Source organism: Sus scrofa, chromosome 11 (genome assembly GCF_000003025.6).
Source record: "Sus scrofa isolate TJ Tabasco breed Duroc chromosome 11, Sscrofa11.1, whole genome shotgun sequence".
NCBI lineage: Eukaryota > Metazoa > Chordata > Mammalia > Artiodactyla > Suidae > Sus > Sus scrofa.
The window spans coordinates 69,471,794-69,492,718 of record NC_010453.5 but is presented as its reverse complement, the minus strand read 5'-3'; the positions used below and the strand labels follow the sequence as shown (position 1 = coordinate 69,492,718).

At 46.9% G+C, this 20,925-nt stretch overlaps 1 long non-coding RNA gene across 1 annotated transcript; it reads right to left on the bottom strand.

The window, feature by feature from the left end:
* Nucleotides 15,597-20,135, bottom strand: LOC110255783. Its single transcript, XR_002336584.1, has 2 exons — nucleotides 19,876-20,135; nucleotides 15,597-15,766 (listed from the first exon to the last, which is right to left on the bottom strand). It is a non-coding gene; the product is annotated as an uncharacterized LOC110255783 (long non-coding RNA).

Genomic DNA, 20,925 nt, shown 5'->3' with positions numbered 1-20,925 from the left:
GTAGAAAAACTCCTGGAGCCCAGACGCACGTATACACGCCTGGTTCTGCTTAGTCCCTCTCTCCTCCTAAAAAAAGTTCATCCGTTCTGACACGAGCTGCCCCACCCAAAGGCAGCCAGACTGCTCTGCACTATCTTTTGCTTTTCTGGGGGATCACAAACGGATTGGGGGTGATGCACCCTCGTCACTCCCAGCCACAGCAGCAAAGGGAGCTGCTCTGTGATTATTAAGCTCCCCCTCCGTCCTTGGAGCCGACGGCATGATGGCTGTGCCTTTCCCATGTATTGGAAAATTCCCGTTCTGCCCATGAATTCTCACGGTTCATGGCATTTACAATAAAACCCATCAATTCCTTTAGACGAATTATTTTGTTCTTGGGAGAGCAGACCCCCGATGGTGTCCATCAAAAGCGAGGTAAAGGAGAACATGTACAAGGACGGGTGGAAAAACACTCGGAAAGTAAACACACTGTGCAAATGGCAGTGTCCATGGCGTGTCTCTGTTCACTGCAATCCAGTTTGCAATGTTCCTGGCACACCACCATAGAGAAAGCCATCCTTCTGCCTTGGCATTCCCAGAATTGCTTAAGTTCAAACTGCAAGAAAAACATACTTCTGGCTCTAACAGGGGAGAGTGAAATGCATGCACTAAAAAGGCAGGTGGTTTGAGGACCTGTGTGGTGGCATCTAGCCCTCAGGAGGCTGTGGGGGGCGGGGCGGGGGGGGGGGGGAAATAGAATTGTGACTGTGGCTCCCATTTGCAGAAAAGAGGGGAGGCTGGGCCAGTGGCTCGGTCTCTCTCGATCTTGTCTATGACCAGAGATTTCAAGCAACTCGGTTTCCAACCTAGTAGCATGATCATAAGCTCCATTTAGATATAATACTTCACCAGTGATGGAATGACCTTTGTTTCAGCACACCCCCCAAAAACTCATATGTTGAAATTCTAATCCTCAGGCTGACAGTATTAGGAGGTGGGGTGGTCAGGGAGCAGTTAGGTTGTGAGCATGGAGCCCTCCTGATGAGGCGGTCAGTCCTCCTATGAAAGAGACACCCCTTCTGCCAGGTAAGGTTAGAGCAAAGGACCACCTCTAGGAAGGAGGCTGTCTTGCCAGACACCAAACGGGCTGTGCCTTGACCTCAGACTTAGACTCCAGAACTGTGAGACATAGACATTTTAGGGTTTATGGGCCACCAGGCTGTGGGATTCTGTGAAAGCAGCCCAAACGGACCAAGGCAGCCACTAAAGACCACGCTTCCACCAGACACCAAAGGCCGGCAAGGCTTTACAAACACACCTTCACAGCTCTCACCAAGGACAAGCACACACAAAGCACAACTTAAGGTTTGGCAGAGCAAAAACACCTTGCACGCATGCATATTTCTAGCACACGATATAGTGGAACCCAGGGGTGTAGAACCGCTGGAGGGGGGAGCTGGGGACAAGCCGAAGGCGCATCTTTCAGGAGAAATGCCTCTGGAGGGAGTTCCCGTCGTGGCGCAGTGGTTAACGAATCCGACTAGGAACCATGAGGTTGCGGGTTTGGTCTCTGCCCTTGCTCAGTGGGTTAACGATCTGGCGTTGCCGTGAGCTGTGGTGTAGGTTGCAGACGCGGCTCGGATCCCGAGTTGCTGTGGCTCTGGCGTAGGCCGGTGGCTACAGCTCCGATTCAACCCCTAGCCTGGGAACCTCCATATGCCGCGGGAGCGGCCCAAGAAATAGCAACAACAACAACAACAAAAGACAAAAAGACAAAAGACAAAAAAAAAAAAAAAGAAAGAAATGCCTCTGGAAACAATTGTGTCCCGGAAATACAGGCTGTTTCTCCAAATGGCAGGTAAACTGAGATTAGCCGCATAATTCAAGGTTTCCAATTACTCACACTAGAAGGAAATATGCCGCTGACTGGGCAAAAGTGTTTTGGGGGTGGGGAGTTGAGTCATGGGGGGGGGATTTCTTCAGTTCTCTATTCCACTTTGCCCATTTCAAGGCCATCCAATCAGCAATGTATAACCACCAAAGTTTCAAGTCTGTTGCAAAGGAAAGGTTGTCTTCTATCCACACCGATCAACCCCGAAGGATCATGAACCTCTGGGCTGCGGCTGCAGGGAGCCCGCAGCACTGAACAGTAGTCAGCAGCTGTCACCGATGCACCAACAGCTCCTCATCCTCGGCCAATGCATGTCCACAGCCTCTAACTTAGGGGACGTGCCCCGGCTGGCTGGCGCAGTGACAGTACCGTCTGGGGAGGGGTCTTCGCCAGTGGGTCCTCTCGGCGGGGGTTTGGAGAATGAGATCCTGCAGACACTCATCTTTCACCCCAGGGCATGTGGTCCTGCTAAATGAAGATGCCTGATGTGTTCTGGGGTTCCCTGGTCTCCAGCGCAGAGGGACACATGTACTCTCACCTTACATGGCACCGCCTGGCCTCCCGAACAGCTGCTGTCCAGCAGCAGAAGCAGCCTGAATGCCCGGCAACCCCTCTCGGAGGACCTAGATGTCGCGGCCCCCAGGCCGCCCGGTGAAAGGTCTTGCGACCCTACAGCTGCCGCCGCGGCTTGAGACCATCAGCACAGGCAGCAGAGAGAGGCGTGCCCAGGGCGGAGGCAAAGGGCACCGTGCCGACAAGAAGCAGCGCGGAGGAAAATGAAAAACGATGCCCGGCTGACCTTAGCCCTGGCCTCTGTCCATTGTCTTGGAGGCGTTCCAAGCTTTCAGCCTTCAGAGGACGCTCTGGCAGAAGCCAGACGTGCTCTGTGTGCGTGGAAGTTCATCAAAGTCTTTCCTGGCAGCCCCAGGCCTGGTGGAGGAGGGGTGGGGCTACAGGCAGGTCGAGGATGATGGATGGGGGGCCAGGAGTGAGTGAGGGGGAGAGTGGAGAGGGGGCTGTAGGCTGAGAAGAGGCAGCTGCAGCTTTCTAGAACTCCAGGCAGGCTGTAGACGTGGGAGGGGGGTGACATGTAGGATGTGGGAGCCAAAGGAAAATCTACAAATATGACACATATCACTCATTTTTGCCTAAGTTCCAACGGTGGAACAGCTTAGAAGCTCACAGAGGGCTGTAGACTTGATCCTTTGCATCAAAACCCAGTAGGGATGGTTCAATTTACAGTTGAAAAGGTAGCAGAAGAAAGGATTTGCCTTTTTTTTTTTAACCAAAGTGGGGGGAAAAAAAGTTTTTCTAAACCTCTGTTCAAAGCAAGGAGCCTGAGGCAGGGAATGAGAAACACACTGATCTGAAATCAGACCAGCATGATTGCTATCTTTGGGCCGCTGTGTGTGGGTGTGTGAGTGGGTGTGTGTGCACACATGCCTAGCCTGGAGGTAAGGGGGGGGCGGCATGTTGTTTGTGTTAAATAAGATAATGCTCAAATGCTCTTTGCAGGAGTAGGAGGAAATCTTTGTTTCACATTTGGGATGTTCTTGTTTTCATAATTGTGAAGTGCCACCAGCCTGCTACCCAGATCCTGTACATGTGAACATGCTCCATTGACACGACCTGTGAGGGCCACCACTCCGGTGGGTGCCCACCCCGGCCTACCCAGTCCCTGGCAACACTGTTTTATGAGCAAAAAATATAGACCTAAGAAGTTACACCAACCAATTCATAACCACTATGAATCAGGTAAAAGTTGGGGTGATGAACCCAAACCCTTGGTCCTTATATAGCATCTATTCCCTGAAGTTTAGACATGAGTCTAAAGGAGCTCAGCGAGTTACAAACCCAACTAGTATTCCTGAGGATGCGGGTTCGATCCCTGGCCTGTGCAGTGGGTTAAGGATCCGGCGTTGCTGCACGCTGCAGTGTAGGTTGCAGATGTGACTCGAATCTAGCATTGCTGTGGCCGTGGTATAGGCCAGCAGTGCTTGGATTGGACCCCTCGCCCAGGAACGTCCATATGCTGCAGGTGTGGCCATAAAAATTAAAACGAGAGGGGGTCTAAAAACTGTACCCTGAACTGTGTGAGGTTCTAGACATATAATAGTAACTAAGAGTGAGGAGGTGCCTCCCCTCCAGCAGCCTGCAGTCTAGTTGGGGAGAAAGACTTTATACAAAGGAATATGGAATTTTAAACGTGGGGAAATGTGCTGAAGAAAATACACTGGACACTTTGAGAAAGAATAACAGGATGCCTTTGTTTAGACTGTGGGACTGCAAAGGTGGAGGCCTGCATAATAAGGAGCCAGCCAGGCCAAGGGGTGGAGAAGAGGGCAGAGCATGAGCAGAGGCCCCAAGGAAGGACGGAGACTGGAGCATCCTAGGAACTGTAAGAAAGGCAGGTGGAAGGAGATCGAGACGCAGAGGTAAATACTGGCCAGGATCGCACAGGGGCCTTTAATCCGGTACATCTTTTGTATTTTGAAAATAGCCGTCCCACAGTAAAAAAAAACCTGCCCGACAGCGTGTTGACCAAATAATAAAAGGGAACCCCAGTGATGGCATCGCCAGTGATGGAGTCACTCTGCACCTCCCAGTAGGATGCCCTGAGAAGGGCATGATGTCGTTCCTCTGATGTTCTTGCATAAGCGGCATTAATTAGGAAACACCATCGGGAAAACTCAAAATGAAGGGCCTTCTACAAGACAAGTGGCCCATCATTTTCAAAAATGCCAAAGCCATGAAAGGCACAGATTGAGGCATCCTTTCCGGTAACAAAACACGAAAGAGAGAAGATGACGCAATGTGTGATCCTAGACCCCCAAAGATGAGGTTGGTGGGACAATTGGTGACGGTTGCCTAAGGTCCGCATATTCAAGAATACCGCTGTGTTTATGTTAAGTTTCTGATTTTGACAACTGGACTGCGGTTTTGCAGGGTGTTCAAAGTTAGGAGGACTTCCCTGGTGACCCAGCAGTTAAGGATCTGGCTTTGCTTCTGCGGTGGTATGGGTTTGATCCCTGGCCTGGGAACTTCCGCATGCCATGGGCACAGCAGAAAAAAAGAAAAAAAGAAGTTGTTCACATTTCAAGAAGCTGGGAAAAGAGCATGTAGGAATTATTTGTATTATTTTTACAACTTTGCCATGAGCTGTAGGCCGGCAGCTATAGCTCTGACTCAACCCCTAGCCTGGGAACCTCCAAATGCTGCAGGTGTAGCCCTTAAAAGGGGAAAAAAAAAAAAAAAGAAGAAGAAGAAGAAAAAAAAACATCTGACCAGTGTGTGGGAAATGGATTGGGGCAGGATCAGTGGGGCGGGCAGGCGGGGGAGTCACTGGCAAAGTCCCGGTGCCAGGGGCTTTGAGTAAATGACATTGGTCTTCTCAGCTGTCAAATGGGAGGGTTGGACCATCTGTATTTACAAGGCAAGTCCATGACTTACCTGCACTGGTGTCACCTGGGGAGGTCCCTTCCTTCTGGTGGCGTCAGTTTCCTCCTCTGAATAGTGAGGGGATTGCACAGAAGATTCTCTGCAAAATCTTTAAGCACTGTAAAACTCTGATCCTTGAGAGTAATGTTCTAGAGGCTTCCATTAGGCCCCATTCAGGGCTTAGCAGAGAATTTTTTTAAAAGCCCTCAGGATCCCTCACCCCATGGCAACTAAGAATATTCTATCTCCTATGCAAAATCCATCCCCCGTTCCAAAAAAAAAAAAAACACCTTCTGGCATATTACCATATTATGAAATCTGGGTATCTGGGAACCCTCAAAATAGGAATTTTCCTACATGTCCTCTGTCCTTACCAGGAGTCAAAAATCTTCCTCCAGGAGCTCCCACTGGGGCTGAGCGGTAACAAACCCAACTAATATCTATGGTGATGCAGGTTTGACCCCAGGCCTCGGTCAGTGGGTTAAGGATCCAGAGTTGCCGTGAGCTGTGGTGTAGGTCACAGATGCAGCTCAGATCTGGTGTTGCTGTGGCTGTGGTGTAGGCCGGCAGCTGCAGCTCTGATTAGACCCCTAGCCCGGGAACTTCTATATGCTGCAGGTACAGCCCTAAAAAGACAAAAACACAAAAAAAACAAAAACAAAACAAACAGAACCTTCCTCTGCATCCACTTCAGGTCTTACGTTTCTGTCTGGTTTCCCAGGGCTCACGGATTTGCTGCCTTAAGCAAAGAATGGAGTGTCTCCCTGACTGCCCACAGGCTGTGAGAAGGTCCTCCTTTGGGAAGGATATTTAACCATTTTAGCCGCCTGGATAGTGATACCTAAGACCTAGAGCACCCAGGTCAGAGCGCCAAGAGCGGCTGAGTGGGGACAGGAGCCAGTGTTTGCTCTGGCCGCACTAGTTGGCCTGGCCCGTAAGCGTGGCCTCATCCAGGAAAGCCTTCTCTGATCAGCTCCAGTCCACGTGACCTTTCTGTTCTGGAAACTGTTGCAGCATTTGTGACCCCTGACCCCATCCATCGCCTTTTCTAAGCCCAGGGAAGCCAAGACCATGTGAGTTTTGCACAGCACTGAATCCCTAGTGTCTCAGAGATTGTTTGGCCTGGAGGGAGCTCCGTAAATATTTATGAGCTAGTGGGTGAGCCATTTTTACCTGATGGGCCCGCCTCCTGTTTCAGGGACCATGTCTTCATGTCCTGGTCCTAAGACAGGCATCGTCCCTTCCCTCTTTTCCCTTTTATTCCCAACACCAGCCAAGAGTCTGGCCCGTTGTCAGGACCCCACCACCGCTCCAGTGAATGGATGGAAAGCAAGTGACCAAACTGGTGGTTGGTGCCTAAGGGGGAAACCTCAGTAGCAGTTTCCGGTGGAAATGAGAAGAGTTACTAGAGTGCAGAGAGAGGACCCCCACCCACGGGCAGCATCCAGATGCCCTGGGCTGGTGGGGATGGCGCCTCTTGGGCCCGCCCCCACCTGGAATCCCGCTGCAGCTGTGGACAGCGGTTCTGAGTCACTTTCACTCAATGGTCCACTTTCTCCAAGTCTTTAGTTCCACCCCCACACCTCTCTGGGGCCCGGGAAAGATTCCACTTTGTCCACATCCACGCCTAGCGAGGGAAACCTGGGAGAAGTCCCCCCACCCACCCCCCGCCTGCTGACCCCCGGGCAGCCCAGAGCAGAGGCTTCTCCGAGCTCATCCTCGGGTTGCTGGCTTTGCTACGCTCTGCAGGAGGATGGTGGGACTGCATCCGGTTGCCCACAGCAACACCCAGCCCCACAACCCTCCCGCCTGCTAGCTTCTCCTCCTTCCTCTTAGTTTCCTGCTTCTCACGTCTGCTCTTGGACTTTGGAAAATGAGTGGGTTTAGACCGAGAGAAGTGGGCCCACTCTTTTTTTTAAATTTTTATTTACTTACTTATTTTGCTTTCTAGGGCTGCACCTAAGGCATATAGAAGTTTCCAGGCTAATTCTGCAGACCTATGCCACAGCCACAGCAATGCCAGATCCCAGCTGCATTTTCTGCAACCTGCACTGCAGCTTGCAGCAATGCAGGATGCTTAACCCACTGGGCAGGGCCAGGGATTGAACCCACATGCTCATGGATGCTAGTCCGGTTCCTTTCCGCTGAGCCACAACGGGAACTCCAAAAGAGCCCATTCAAAGCAGAAAAAAAAGGCAGAGTAGAGGCAAAAAGGGAGGGAGCCTAGAAAGACCAGGGTCCAGAGACGTCACTGTTTGCTGCAATCAGGGGCGTAATTCAGGGTGGCACTTGTACCCGAGATCACCGGACACATGAATGCAGGTACCAGACCCACGGTGGTTATCAAATGCTGTGAATGTGGCAGAAGGGCCAGGGGAGAGGGAGATCACAAAATAGGCTGGGCACAGGTGTGTGTGCGCGCGGCTGCAACCCTGGCAAGGAGACCACCTACGTGGTCCTCTCTCCCATCTCCTATCGTGAGACCTCGTTGCCAAAGCTGCTGATGACACAATCCTCTCTCGCAGCTTTCCAATCAGTTCGAAATTGGCTTCATCAGTCGCCAAGAAAAGGACCATTGCACCACCTTCACGAGGCACGTACCAACACATAAACACGTAAGCAGTTGGATATTCGCATTAATTAGCAGTAATAGCCTGGAAATGTTAGCATAACACGGGGAAGCACTAATGGACCGATGCCGCTTTTTCCCGCCGTCGGAGCAGTCAGGAATCATGCATAATGTAAAAGCGCGGAGTGCAGCTGGTAGCAGCAGGCGGGATCACAGGAGATGATTTCAACCTGTTTTTATGATCATGAAGAACTCCCTTTCAGTCAGGCCCCCGAAGCCAAGACTATCCTACAGCCCTGGGGGGGTGGTTGTGGGTGGGCTACAGCATCACAATACATAACGGTAAACACCGGTCTCGCTTACAGGCCCCCAAACTGGGCTCTTTATTGATGTTCAATCCATATTTATAGAGTCTAAAGGGAGGCAGGGGGAGGGAGAGACATAAACAGATACCACCTGACCATCCGTGAGGCTGATTCAGATGCTTGGATGAGCCATTCTCTGGCAGAGGCTGATCAGCCCAGCGAAGTCGAAATTGTCAGACTCCAAAAAGGAGGGCCCCAACAGAGGAAAGCCTGTTGAGTGGTGTCAGCTCACCTCCCGGTCCCAGAGCCGCCGTGGGTTAGAGGAAAAGTCAGGAAAATCCCTGCGGGCCCCTCAGTTTGGCCCGTTGTTTACGGCCTTCTTCACTCAGCCAACAGATTTCTGGGATCTCAACCACATCCCGACAACTCGCACGTTTAAAACGTATCATTGAACGCATTCTGGTGTTCACTTTTTAACCCGTGGTAAACGATATATAGCAAAATCTGCCATTTTAATCATGTTTGGTAGAATAAGTTACTGCGGTAAAGTATACGTACAATTTGCTGTTCGAATCATTTTTAAGTGTGTAGTTCTATGCCAGTAAGTACCTCAAATTAAGCCTCACCACCATCCATTGCGAGAACTTTCTCATCATCCCAGACATAAACGCTCTGCTTATTAAGCAATAATTCTCCATGCTCCCCTCTTCCCCCCAGCCCCTGGTAACGTCAAATCTATTTTCTGTCTCCGTGAATTTGCATCTTCTAGATCTTTCACGCGTATGGAATCATGCAGCATTTGTTTGTTCCTATCTTATTACCTTCAAGGTCAGCCATGTTGTAGCATGTGTTCAAATTTTCATTCCTTTTCATGGCTGAATAATATTCTGTAACATGTATGTACTACATTTTGTTTATCCATTCATCTGTCAGTGAATAATTGTTATGTCCACCTTTTGGCTACTGCGAATAATGCTGCCATGACCATTGGCCTGCAAGTATCTGTTTTAGTCCATTTTCAACTCCACTGGGTATATACCTACAAGTGGAATTGCTGGATCATATGTTAATTTAGCTTTTTGAGGAACCACCAAACTGTTTTCCACAGCAGCTATACCTTTTTAGATTCCCACCAGCAAGATATGAGAGTTCCAATCTACTTATTTTCTATTTGTTTGTGGGTTTTTTTTATCATAACCATCCTAGTAGGTATAAAGTGGTTTCTTGGGGTTTCGATTTGCATTTCCCTGATGACTAAAGTTGCTGAGCTTTTTATCATGTGCTTATTGGCCATTTTTATGGCTCTTTTGGAGACATATGGTGTTAGTTGGCTAGGACAGCCATAACCATGTACCACAGACGGGGTAGATTAAACAACAGAAATTGATGGTCTCACAGTTCTGGAGGTCGAAAGTTCAAGATCAAGGTTGTCAGCAGGTTTGGTTTTCATGAGGCCTCTTCTTTTTTTTTTCTCATTTTTAGAGCCTCACTCCCAGGCTAGGGATCTAATCAGAGCCGTGGCCACTGGCCACAGCCACGCCAGATCGGAGCCGAGTCTGCGAGCTACACCACAGCCCATGGCAACGCTGGATCCTTAACCCACTGAGCGAGGCCAGGGATCAAACCTGAAACCTCATGGTTCCTGGTCGGATTCGTTTCTGCTGCACCACGACAGGAACTCCTGTTATTACTAGGTTTTTAATCTCAAAATGTTTCAATTTATCAGGTCAAAGCCACTCACACTGTCCCAAAGGACATACGTCTCCTCCACAGAATCTCCAGTCGTACTCGCACTGAAATAATGCGATACTATCCATCAGCAGCAAAACAATCGCCACATTATGCCTAAGTCGTAGAGTACATCAGTTTGCAAATGCCTGTTAGACTGTACGTTACTTGAAGACAAGCATCATATTTATCTTGATGTGATTTTTATTTTTTCCATTATAGTTGATTTACAGTATTCTATCAATTTCTACTGTTCGGCAAAGTGACACAGTCATATATATCTATATATTCTTTTTCTCACATTATCCTCCATCATGTTCCATCACAAGTGATTAGATATTCTTCCCCATATTGAACTTTGATTCTGGCTCCATGTTTGCTAAGTCATAGTCCCAGGCTGGTAACATTTTTTCATGTAATAAACTCAATAACCCAGGTGGGAGGTGTTATTACTATTCCCATTCCACAGATGAGAAAATAGGGGCTCAGAAAGGTCAGGCGACTTCCCCAGGGTTACACAGTAAGCAGCAGAGGGAAAACGTGTGCCTGGATCTAGTCAGCTCTTCTTTAGGATTCCTTTCCCCGTAAAAGTGGAAATAAAATGTAAGTGCCCTGTAAGTAAGAAAACTCCAGTGACATTTCTGGCTGAGCTGAGCTCACCACCAAGGGGTAAATGTTTGCCATTTGGAAGGTATCATTGTCTGTCTCCACAATGGCTTTTCTTCCTTTCTGTCCTTTCCTAGCTTATTTTAGGCTTTGCTAAAGTCAAAGGGGATCTCACCTCTGTGTTAGGCGTTGCCTGCCAAAGGGGCTTAACAAAGTCATGGGTCCTAAATGAAGTTATTCAGTGTCTTAAAATAATCTCGCCGGAGTTCTCATCGTGGCTCAGTGGAAACGAATCTGATGAGCATCCATGAGGACACAGGTTCGATCCCTGGCCTCGCTCACTGGGTTAAGGATCTAGCATTGCCATGAGCTGTGGTGTAGGTCGCAGACGAGGCTCCAATCTGGCATTGCTGTGGCTGTGGCATAGGCTGGCAGCTGCAGCTCTGATTTGACCCCTAGCCTGGGACTCTCCATGTGCTGCGGGTGCGGCCCTAAAAGCAATAATAATAATAATAATAATCTCCTGTCTTTAGTGGTAGGAAAAAACTGTGTAATCATTCCAAATTTCCCCATACTGCTTCAATTTTATATATTCACTAATGAGAATCCTCTTAGTATTGACACCATAAGTCAAAATTATTTTTGAACTAAGCTTTTCAAATGTCAATCATAAAGGAGTAATGTTTTCATTTCTTAGGTAAGTATGAATTAAATAACTATTATGTGAATAAACAAGAACTCAAGCTCAGTCGATGTGCTTTATTTATGGTAACTGTAATCAAGACAGAGGATTTTTGTTTTTAAATCAAGACAGAGGATTTTTGTTTTTAAATCAAAAATGACAGGGGAGTTCCCGTCGTGGCGCAATGGTTAACGAATCCGACTAGGAACCATGAGGTTGCGGGTTTGGTCCCTGCCCTTGCTCAGTGGGTTAACGATCCGGTGTTGCCGTGAGCTGTGGTGTAGGTTGCAGACTCGGCTCGGATCCCGAGTTGCTGTGGCTCTGGCGTAGGCCGGTGGCTACAGCTCCGATTCAACCCCTAGCCTGGGAACCTCCATATGCCGCGGGAGCGGCCCAAGAAATAGCAACAACAACAACAACAAAAGACAAAAAGACAAAAAAAAAAATTTAAAAAAAAATCAAAAATGACAGGATGGAAGTTCTTGTGGCTCAACAGGTTAAGGATCCAGCATCACTGCAGCAGCTTGGGTTGCTCATGTGGTGCAAGTTTGATCCCTGGCAGGAACTTCCATATGTCATAGGTGCAGGGGGGAAAAAAAAAAGTTAGGATGGAGGGCAAAAGGTTATGAGATGAAAGTTTCCATACACCAAGAAATTGAAAACAGGCAACAAATTATTACCCTTTTTAAAAATTCTCCATCTAAGGCAATGATAACAATCACGAATTATCCACACTGGTTGCAGCCCTCTGCTGGTGAGATGAATTTCTTTTTTTGCAAAAATCCAAGTAGACATGTTCTCTTCTTGGGACTGGAAGAAGGAGCTTTTGCCGACAAGTCACAGCCCCCTCTTCCAGGGTGCTATGGAGCTCCTTCACAAATGGGAGGCGTCTGACCCTGTTGGGTCCCCCACGGTGGGGACAATCAACTCTCTCTCACCCCATCTGATGAAGAGTAAGGGGCAGTCCTTCCCCAATGACTCCTTTAGCCATCAGTCGCCGAAATCATTAGACAAAGAAGAAATCTCGGGAATTTGGCAAATGTCACGTGTTCTTCCCTTGCTAAGAGAGTTATCCTTTGAGGAAGGGCGTACACAACCTTGCAGTCACTTGTTTAACAGAGTTTATTCCTTTTCTCTTTAAGGAGGAAAAAAAAAATCGCCTGTACAGAAGGCACCAGTGACGTCATTGGTTCATAAAGAGGAATGTCCCAGAACATTGGAGCATGCTTCTGTGGTTTCTTTACTTTATGCTCCCAACATGCACCTGCTCCACAGGGCAGAGCCCACTAAAACGCACGGTGGGGTGTGTCAGGGGGACTCTTTACACTCTTGGTGCCAGAAAGGCCTCTTGGTAGCATGTAGCCAGCTCTGAATTATTGGGGTCATATATTCTAGACAGTTTTATAGACCAAATCACAGTGCTATATAAAAAATCATCTAGTTCTTAGTTTTTATAGCTCTTCCAGGGAGGGACTATTTGGGTGGGTTCAGTAACCATCAGGGTAAGATTAATTTATTTTCTTACCCTCCTTCCCCCTTGATCCCACCCAACTAGTGGTAAATGTTCACTAGCTCTCCAAAACACATGCCAATGTGTGTACAAAAATTGATTGTCTTTTTTAAGTTAGTTTTAGGGATGTGCGGCACACAATTTACAAATGTAAAGTGTACGATCTTCTTCATTGTAAATTCCGTATAGTTGACTGATTCTCACAGAACATTTTCCTCCATCTCTTTCCAAAAATTCTTGTACTCTAGTCAACCCACGCTTGCAGCTAATAAATGAGCACAGGGTTTTGGGGGGGGGGGGGTTTTGGTCTTTTTGCCATTTCTTGGGCCGTTCCTGCAGCATATGGAGTTTCCCAGGCTAGGGGTCCAATCGGAGCTGTAGCTGCCAGCCTACACACACCACAGCCACAGCAGATCCGAGCCGTGTCTGCAACCTACACCATAGCTCACGGCAATGCCAGATCGCTAACCCACTGAGCAAGGGCAGGGATGGAACCCGCAACCTCATGGTTCCTAGTCAGATTCGTTAACCACTGTGCCACAACGGGAACTCCTTTTTTTTTTTTTTTTTTTTTTTTTTGGTTTTTTGGTTTTGTTTGCCACACTCAGAGCATGTGGAAGTTCCTGGGACAAAGATCAAACCCACACCACGGCACTGACCCAACCCACCACAGTGACAATACCACATCTTTAACCCTCTGTGCCATAAGAGAACTCCTAAATGCTTATAGTTTTGACAAGAATGTTGGTTGATATTTTTGTTTACATTTATGAGTCTAGTGAAACAATGAAGACATCTCTCGAAGGTTCACTTGAGCATCAATAACCTGATCAACTTCTTTGCTGAATCAGGTCATTTTCTAATACTGGAAGAATATCTCCTCAGATTCTGTGCAAGTCACAATATAATGGCTACAGACTGTGACAATCTTAAGGTTTACTATGCATTATTAATATTTTCCCCATCTCAAGTCCAGACAGCCATTAAACCAATAAATCAAGCCTTGACTTGTAGCAACTGTCAGCTTCCATGGCAGATTTCAGGCTACAAAAGTGACACTGAACATGGATTTGGGAAGAGACGCCCATAGCTCACCATCATATGCTGTTTGTATCAGAGAAACACAACAAATGTAAATAAGATGTAAATAAGCTCCAATAGTAGGTACCACAATAAGCAGGGAGTGATGAGTGTTTTAATTACAATTGATTTAATGATAACTGTATAAAATTTAATTTTTAATAATGGCTGAAAACACAGCCATTAAACAACAACTGGATCGCAAATTTTCTGAATTTAACCGTCAGCTCTTGCAAGCTGGTAGGAATCAGCTCCAGCACACCACTGCACCTAATCCACAGAAGATGAGGACAAACATCAACGTTAGGGAACGATTTAAACTACAGGTAACGGGAGCGCCCATCTTGGCTCAGTGGTTAATGAACCCAACTAGTAACCATGAGGTTGTGGGTTCGATCCCTGGCTCATTGGGTTAAGGATCCAGCATTGCCATGAACTGTGGTGTAGGTTGCAGATGCGGCTCGGGTCTGGTGTTGCTGTGGCGCAGGCTCACAGCTATAGCTCTGATTTGACCCCTTGCCTGGGAACCTCTATGTGCCACAGGTGCAGCCCTAAAAAGAAAAAAAACAAAACAAAACAAAAAAAAAAAACAAAAAAAAAAAAACCCTACCAGTAACAGTATCCAGCTAAGTGCAGCTACCACATAGCTCCATGAAGGCAAGGATCTTTGTTTACTGACGTCTTCAGAATACATAGATCCGTAACCCACTGAGCAAGGCCAGGCATCGAACCTCCAACCTCTTTGATCCTAGTTGGGTTCGGTGCTGAACATATTACAGATGCTCCATACACATTACTGAGTTGAATTTCTTGACATAACAGAAGCATTTTGTTATCACACATAGTAAGAAGTTCAGATGCAGGCAGTTCCAAAGCCGATCTATCCAGAACACTGGGTCAACCACTCTGTGAGGTTCTGGTCTTTGCCTTATGGCTGGCGAGGTGGCTGCTCCAGAGCCACACGAGACCCTCACAGCACAACAGCAAAGAAAGGAACCAGCTACGACCAGGCCACCAGAGGCACCTCTAGCGCTCTCCTGTTTTCTCAAGCAGGCAGAACACTCTGCTGAAAGGATGGGAGAGCCAGCAATTCTCTTTGTTAGACCCTGTGATGGGAGCTGGGAAAGAAAACTAAAATCAGGTGTCATTGTGACAGTCCAATGATTTCCCTGATTTCCCACCTGGCTGATTCAATGCAAGGAATCAAGTAATACAGATACTTATTTTGGTTGAGAGGTCTTCTGAATAAGGCATCATCATTGTACTGGAACTGTTTTCACTGAGCTTTAAAATAAAATCTATGATGATTCTTCCTGATTACCTTTTTGTGTTGTTGTGCTGTTTTGCTGTTTGGCTTTTTAGGGCCACATCTGCAGTATATGAAGGTCCCAAACTAGGGGTCTGAATTGGAGCTGGAGCTACAGCTGCTGGCCTACACCCCAGCCACGGCAATGCCAGATCTGTAACCCACTGAGCAAGGCCAGGAATCGAACCCCCAACCTTTTGGATCCTAGTTGGGTTCGTTACCGTTGAACCACAACAGGAACTACCCCTGATTATGCTTTATGTACCATTGGTCTGGACAAGGTCTGTTTCAGGTTATCACAAGCCAGTTTCCTAGTATAATAAACATTAACTACAAAGAAAAAAAACTTCCCTTGTGAAAACTATCTGGTCCATAGAATAGCCCAACAAAATACAATAAAGACAATACAATTCCACAGGGAATTTGGACAGTTCTTTGCAGGATCTTTCTCTGGCTTTTGGGCCACAGTAGAATTATTAACAAAGAAAAGAACCGAAAACCATTGGCACGTAAAATGTTTGTATTCAAGCAACCATCAAATATTTTGAGGAGCCTCCTTCCACCTGCTAATCAGAGAGTCCGAGGAAATAAGGCAGTTCACTGCAGCCTCCCCAGCCATCGGATTCTGGTCACTGAAGAAGATTCTTCCCATCTGTCACTGTCCAGACACATCTGTGGCAGAGAGAGTCCCCAAGTTCGGGAAAAGGCAGCAAATAAATGCCAGGAAAAATCATGTCTGGCGTTGACTCTTTTCCGACGCAGAAAAGAATCACAGAACATAGAGCTACTGCAGACTCTGGAGATGATCTTTTTCGCTCACGTTGAAAACTGTGTTGGAGTTCCCGTCGTGACTCAGTAGTTAACGAATCTGACTAAGAACCATGAGGTTGCGGGTTCGGTCCCTGGCCTCCCTCAGTGGGTTAAGGATCCAGCGTTGCCGTGAGCTGTGATGTAAGTTGCAGGCGTGGCTCGGATCCTGTGTTGCTGTGGCTCTGGTGTAGGCTGGTGGCTATACCTCCGATTCGACCCCTAGCCTGGGAACCTCCAAATGCCGTGGGAGTGGACTTAGAAAAGACAAAAAGACAAAAAAAAAAAAAAAAAAAAAAAAAAAAAGAAAGAAAAAAAAACCCTGTGTTCTCGTGGTCAGTTAATTCTGAGAAATGCTTTGATTCAGAAGAACATGGAGTTTTTTTACCCAAGACTTTTCAGGAGCCCCATGTGCTGTAAATCACAACACAGCTCTCATACTCAGCTTTTGCAAACATGTAACCGTGCAACACCCTCCTGCTGTTTCGAAATGGAGTTTTTGATTTTTTAAAAAAACTTAATTATGGCAAAATATATATAACATAAAATTTATCATTTTAACCATTTGAAGTGTATGATTCAATAGCATTAATTACATTCACATTGTTTTGCAACCAATCTCCAGAACTTTTCCATTTTGCAAAACTGAAACACTATCCATTAAACAACAGCTCCCAACTTTCCCTTCCCCTCAACACCTGGTAACCACCTCTGTACTTTGTCTCTATGAATTTGACTACTCTAGCAACTTCATGTAAGTAAAAATAAGACAGTAAGTAGTCCTTTTATGACTGGCTTGCATTACTTACTATAATGTTCTCAAGGTTCATGCACGTTGTAACATGTGTCCAAAGTTCCTTCCTTTTCAAGGCTGAATAATATTCTACTGTGTACATATACCACCTGTTTATCCATTCATCCATTGATGGCCATTTGGGTTGTTGCCACCTCTTGACTATTAGGAATCATGCTACTAAATGAGCATGCAAACACCCAAGATTCTTTTTTTGTTTTGGCCAAGGCCTTGGCATACAGAAGTTTCCAGGCCAGGGAATCCAAGCCACAGCAGTGACAACACCAAATCCTTCAGTACTAGTTTGCCAGGGAACTCTAGTTTTTTTGCCACAACTGTGCTTTAAATTCTTTTGGATACATATCCAGAAGTGGAAATCCTGGATATCATAGTTCTATTTTATTTTTTTTTGAGGAGCTGGCATGCTGTTTGCCAAGGAAGCTACACCAGTTGATGTTCCCATCTGCAGTCCTCAAGGATGGAACCCCCTTTTTCAAAGGACTCTTAACAGGGAACAGAGTTTGATAAACACCAGTCTAGTTCAAGCCCAACACTTTGCAAATGAAGAAATGGAAGCCCCCGGGGTGAAGGCTTGGGGCAACAGTGAAACGGATCAGGACCCTTTGGTCCTTCCCCTCCCCTGACCCCCGTGTCCTCTGCCTGCCTTGTCTGCAGAAGCACCAAGCTTAAGCAGAGAAGCAGCAAAGGAAAACAATTAAACAAGACCAAGTAATAATGTTTAGTCGTGAAGCAAAGTCCAGGGCATTCAGTTCCTCCTCAAGGGCTGCGGATAATACTCTGAGCCCTATCCTGTGAGCTGTCTTGCAGAGACTGAAACCCCCTTCAGGTGGAAGAAGTTAGCTTGATGACCAGACTGTAGCCAGGACAGAAGCTGCCACAATTCTGAGAACTGGCCTCAAGAGAATGAGAACAAACTGACCCTGGAATTGAAGATGAACTGTACGTAAAACAATCAAGATGATGCTGGTCAGACCACTGCACGACCCGTTTCGAGGTGTCTGTCAGAGCTGCTGGGGTTGTTTCTGCACGTAGCCTCCTCCATCTATAAAAGCTCTTGCTTTTTTTTTTTTTTTTTTTTTGTCAGTGGAGGGAGCCGACTTTCAGATGGGAGTCTGCCCCATCCCCCACTGTGGCTGGCATGTGAAATAAAGCAAATCTTCCTTTTCACTAACTTTGTTTTTTTGTTTTGGTTTGGTTTTTTGTTTGTTTGTTTAGGGCCACACCTTCGGCATATGGAGGTTCCCAGGTTAGGGGTCAAATCGGAGCCGAAGCCACTGGCCTACACCACAGCCACAGCAATGCGGGATCTGACCACGTCTGTGACCTACACCACAGCTCACGGCAATGCCGGATCCTTAACCCACTGAGCAAGGCCAGGAATCGAACCTGAATCCTCATGGATAACTAGTTGGGCTTGTTTCTGCTGAGCCACAGTGGGAACTCCCCACTACCTTTGCCTCTTTATTGGCTTTAGAGCATTGATAACACCAACAATAGGACACAACTCTGATGGTGAGTCAGCCAGAGGCTCAGCAGGAACCTTGGAGCACTCAGATGCAATTATGGGGAGAGTTTTAAGTCAGAGTTATTTATAGAGTTACGGAGGAACCAGCAATGGCCAGGGAGATACCCTGGAGAATGATTGAGACTCAGTTACCACCCGTGACCTACAGAAGAAGGGGGAGGAAATGTTGTCACTGAGCCCAGCAAGCCCTCCCATCAGGAGGTGCGGCGGCCCCTCCAGAGCCATGGCTCTGACCAACGGGGAAAGGAGTTCCCCCAACCACACTCTCCCTGCCCTCATCTCCTGCCACTTCCTCCACCGGCCAAACCCAACCGGAAGCCACATGGCAGCAGGACCAGATAGGGAGGGTCAGTCCCCAGCACCAGGAGGGGAGCAGAGAAGAAGAAGGAAGAAGAAGAAAATAAGAGGGTGGGGATGGGGTAGCAAATGCATGGTGTCTGACGCAGAAGGGATTACGGGTGATTTTTTTATAGTGTTTATTATAGGAAACTGAAAGATCAGAGTGTTTAGGCCATTGTAGGAATAAAAATAAATACCACCCGTAATCTCACCACTCACAGATGTCTAAGTTAACATTTTTGTCTGGAGTGTGTGATGTACAGCCTTCCCCAAGCAGTGAGCACAGGCGTCCTGGAAGCAGGAGGGAAAGGCGGTGTCCTGATGTGCCTTAAAGACCACCTGTGTGATATTCCGCCCTGGCACCTCAAAGAAGCCTCCGGCCACGCTCACTCCCTAAAAACAGGGAGCACGAGCCTCAGCGGCTATTTCCCCCCCTCAGCCAGGCTGCATCAGTTATGACAGATTTCATAATGGGGAGTCTTCACATTAAGGCACATAATCAAGAATCAAATATTTGAGGAGAGCCAACCTCATAGGATTTGGGGCGGGGGGATAAATGGAAAAAGGAAAACTAAAGAGGCAGATTGATTAATGCCATCACAGGATTTGTTTTTTAAGACAGCTATATCAAAGGTCTAAGGAAATAATGCAGGCAAAAAATAAACAGAACCGATAAACGCTAGTAGGCATTAAAATTATAGTTCTTGGAATTGAAGACTTAAGATGATAGGTAGAAAAACAGAACGGGCACAGCTGAAGAGCAAATCAATCAGAAAATAGAGCCACAGAATTTGTTCAAAAGACAAAAGTAAAGATTTTTCATGTGGCTCAGTGGCATCACTGTAGCGGCTTGGGTGCCATCCACATGCCACAGGCACAGACAAAAACAAACAAACACAAAGGCAAAATTAACAGACTTGGAGAATAAATCTACTTCCAGCAGCCATATAATAAGAATTACCCTAACCCTAACCCCTAACCCTAGAGAAAATAAAATGTAAAGAAATTATTGATTAGAAATTTCCAGATCTAAAGTAAGACATGAGGCCTCTGAAAAAAAAAAAATCATCCTGCAGGATAAATTTTTAATTAATCAGACACAGCAGAAAATAGAGAACAGTTCACTGTATCCACATGAAACTGACAGCACTGACCGCCTGAACCCAGCCACAACACAAATCGGGACTTGAACCCACATGTCGGGACTTGAACCCTCATAAAATCTAGATTGGGACTCAGCCCAACCTAAAGTCAGATTGGGACTTAAACCCACAGTTTCAAAGTATAATTACTTACCCTGTGTCTGCACTCACTAAGGTTCAGGCTTGTAAGAGATGCAAGCGAGGCAGGCAAGGAAACTCTGCCCGAGGCTCCGGTGGCCACGGTTTAAATCCTTCAAGAGGCGTGGGGGCTGGAAAGTCCTGCTTCTTCCTTTCTGGGAGTGGTAGCGCCTCCTTAGTATCCAGTGAGTTGTGTATTCAAATCAGCTGAGAGGCAGTCTTCACACTCTTGCCCCTGGTCTGAATCTGAATGTAGGCCTCATTCCTCACCCAATGACCTAAGGCAATTCTCCACTTGTTAAGCAAGCCTGCCTTCTTCTGATGGCTTTCTTAAACCTACAGTATTCTCCAAACATCCCCCAGGTTTCCCTCTTTATCTGTGATCCCCTGCTGGGACCTCTACAACCACCTGTGCCTACTCTAGCCCTATCACAAGTAGCTTAACTATTGGGAACAAGAGCAAAGACCACCTGTTCCAATATGACTTATTTGTTCCTGGAAATTCTCGCCCAGAAAGATAAGGATGTAAACCAACAAATAATTGCTGTTTAACTCAGGAAGCTCCTGGAAACTAAATTGTCTGGGCAAATGGTCTGTCCATCCGGGCAAACAGTTTTCCTCCCTGCACAAGAGACTACATCTGAGCAAACAACTCATTTATCAAACAATTTACACATCGGTTTTTGCTTTGAGCTTCACCGTGTCCACCAAACCTAAAATTTACTCTGCTCTAGCCCAGTCAGTTCCCCACCTTCAAAGATCTGCCTTAATTCCCTAAATCACATGAGGCCTGACCCCCCCCATCCTATAAATATCTCCCCTGACTTTCTCCCTGAGTCATTGCTAAGATCCTCTCCAGGTGATAGTCTCTTACTACAGTAGATTTAATAAACATCTTTGCTCTATCAAAAAGTTACTTTCAGGGAGTGCCTGTGTGGCTCAGCAGGTTAAGAACCTAACTAGTACCCATGGGGATGAGGGTTCGATCCCTGGCCTTGCTCACTGGGTTAAGGATCTTGCATTGCCCCAAGCTGTGGGCATAGGTTGCTGATGCAGCTTAGGTCAG